The sequence below is a fragment of the Eupeodes corollae genome, chromosome 3, assembly GCF_945859685.1.
Source record: "Eupeodes corollae chromosome 3, idEupCoro1.1, whole genome shotgun sequence".
Taxonomy (NCBI): domain Eukaryota; kingdom Metazoa; phylum Arthropoda; class Insecta; order Diptera; family Syrphidae; genus Eupeodes; species Eupeodes corollae.
This window is the reverse complement of record NC_079149.1, coordinates 45,406,990-45,410,554: the sequence shown is the minus strand read 5'-3', so window position 1 is coordinate 45,410,554 and position 3,565 is coordinate 45,406,990.

Genomic DNA, 3,565 nt, shown 5'->3' with positions numbered 1-3,565 from the left:
TCGTCGACGGTGTCGGTGAGGTGACAGTGACAGATACAGAATTACACCCGAACCCGATTTACGATTCGAAAATGATTTTCCATTTCTTTTGGTTTGAGCAGCTGTTTTGCTCTTTTACTCGGTATAGGAAATAGGAGAGGAAAAGCTTAGAAGATGAAAGCATATTTTGTAGCCCCTTTTTTGGGAGTAATTTACATGAGTTAAAGGAGGATCGTTGTATTGTTTATGCAGAAAAGAAAGTTAGAAAGTGCAAAAACTGGCAGACGAGTGTGAGAGAGATAGAAAAGAGGGCCAAATAGTTTACTTTGTTTTTTTTTTGCTTTCGCAAAATTATTCTTCCGCATTTACAGATGACGTTTTGAAATGTCAATCTAATGGTAAGGTAGTGTGACAGGTAGGAGAGGGTTCTTTGTTAAGTCTACGCCTACATTTGGCCAGTTTATATTTAGGAAAAATCAGAAATATAAATATTTCTCGTTTTTGTTGTGAAAACTCTGAGAATAGAAATTTGCATGATTCGATTTATCAAACATTTTCCATCGCACAGTTGAAAGAGGAGGAAAAAATATAATTCAGTTGATAGGTGAAAATGAACAGTGAATATTGTTTATATATTTTATTCTCCTGCTCTGTCAATGTGTGCGATAAATTAGACAAATAAATAAATTAGAAATATATACTAGCCAATTGATTTGTTTCAGTATTCATTTTTCTTTTCTATGAAAACTATTGACACATCAAACTACTTGAAAGTCTAACAATGTGATTTTTTCTTCCAAATTTATCGTTGCTGTCCATACAAAATTTTCCTGAAAATGTGTTTCTTAGGAAAGTCTTATATCCATTTATTTTGTTTAAAATCTTTAGAATGGACGTTTGTATAATAAAAGGTTATATTTTGATATTAAAAACGAGTATTTTGTATTAAGAAATTAATGGATGATTGTTTTATTGTATGATGATATCCCTTTATCAAAATAAAACGATCAAAACCACTTTACGTTAAAAAAGACACCAATTATACAAATTTTAACATTTGTGTCTGTAGATCATGAAATTAATTTGTAAGGTTTTAAGTCGAGTATGGAGCATTGCCATATGGCTTTTGTTTGAAATGGCCTATAAAAAGTCTATAGGTCTTAGATCACAAGATCTCCGTGGCTACATTTTTTATCTTGTCTAAAGATGACAATTTTTGTGGTGAATTATAAGAAATTGATTTAAATAGTTGTTACTCATTAAATGTCATTAAATAATAATTTCAAAAACTACAACTTCCCAAACTGAGTAGTATTCAAACTTAAATGTCTTTTTAATTTGAATCTTCTCAAATTTAATTCAATTTAATTTTCCCCAAAAATAGTAGAAACAACGGAAAACGTCGGTAAGCCTCATACACCAAATAAATTTATCTCATTAAAAACTAACTGTCAAAATTAGTAAAGGATTTTTTCCGTAAACTAAGTAGATTTATCGCATAAACTTGATGTGGGAAATAAAGTCCTAAATTATTTTTGATTATTATTATTAGAATTATATTTTAAGAAAAAATTCTTAAATTTTCGAGTTCACGCAAACATGTTTCAGCACAGCGGACTTTTATCTCGTTGTATGAATGTCCCAGCGAATAGCTTCACAGTGGGTTACTTTTAATTGATAAAATGGTTTGCCCCTATAAAGGATTTCTTAGTTTTAGACGTTAATTGGGGATTCCGATTAGTCATATAGCAAATGTCAACACTCACACCGAATTTATTCTCAACTCATTCGTTGGATTCTGAAATCAGCATAATTAAAAATGTCAAAAGCTCGCTTTGATTCCATTCGAATCTCATTCTTAAGCCTAGTACATACTTCCTCGTGAAGTGAACGTTCGCCAGTGGAGAAAGTGAACTTTTGACATTGCTCACTGGTACACACTTGTGAGTACACGTTGTGAACATGCGGAAACCAAATGTCAAAGCTTCGCCAACAGTTCCCGTACATTTTGCACGTGAATTGCCCGTGAACGAAAACTCTCCACTTTGTTCTCCACTCAGCTTCACGAGCAAGTTCACGGGTGAACCAAAAACTGAAATTTGTATGGGTTCACGAGATGGTTCACAAGTATGTACTAGGCTTTAATATTCTGTTATAAGCATGATTATCTTGGAGCAATTTTTGTTTCATTATATACAAAAGTTGGGTCAAAAAAATGCACGAGATCATGTCACCGTAGCTGATAGATGTCGCCTCGTTGATTCTCCTGATGAGTTTTTAGTTTTTTAGTTTTAGTTGACTCTTTATTTCATTAAATAATTAATAACATTTTTTTACATATTCAATTTAGATATATCATAAAAAACTTACTTTAGTCTATATGGTTTGGCCTATGGCCATCTACCAGACTGACATTTTTAAGTTTAAATACAATATTATAGAAAAAATAAATATCTAAATATCTAGATTTACGTATATCTTAAAAATCTTCATTTATTATACAATTCCTGTTACTAAGAGCAGCGACAGTATAATTGTATGGGGCATTCCATCTGACATTTACGTTTAGTATGTCAATAAGCTCGGCTTCATTAAGGCTTTTTTTTAAAGAATATCTCACCATGAACTCTTTCATGATTGGACAGATCGCAATAAAATGATGAATATTTTCTCGTATGTTCAGATTGCAAGGACTGCAAAGTAAGGGTAAATCTGGGCGATGAGGCATGAAGTTTAGTTTAAGTAATTCTCCTCTCGTTTTAAAAATGGTGCTAATTTTATTTAATGGCATGGTGTTAAGAAGGTATGAAGTTTAAACACTTATAATAACATCTAAAAAGCGACGAACGGGCCTCAGATGCGTTTTTGTCGTAAAAGATGTGACCATATTTTTCTAAAAGTATATCAATGTTGTTTATTTTGAGTAACCATCAGATTCATACTGCAGGTATCCGCCAAACTTTCCCATTCCGTCGCCATATGTCCTGCCGCCATAAAATGGGTATTCTTGCATCATTCATTTGTAAGACTTTGACAATATAGTTAAAATGCATGCTAAGAGTTTCCAATATCATAAGAGGCACACCTCTTACAATATATAGCTTGGGGATTTTCTCGGCAGCCAGCAGATTCTTCTAATAAAGTATCCGAGCAACTTTTCTTTTATTGAATGTCCACTTTTTGTTTCTTGCAATGATGCCGTCACCCGCTCTAAATATCATTATCTTGGATTTTGATGGATTTATGTCGAGATTCCAGCGATTAAAATATCCGTTTAGCCAAATTATCATCATTTGCAGTTCATCCACCGTCTCTGCAAAGAAGACTATGTCGTCTGCATACAAAAGTGCAGGTATGGTAGTTCCTCCGAACACAATTCCGCCTTTGACCACATCGTTTATAAACAATATAAAGAGCAAAGCACTCAGTATACACCCTTGCTTGAGCCCCATTCCCGTCCGTGCGTTTACTCGTTAGTCCAATGTCATACATATAGTTTTCTTTTTCTCCTGATGTGCTGTTGTACAGTGAAAATATTTGATCCGTTACGTAATAGTTCTTCCTGAAACCGGCCTGATATTCAGAG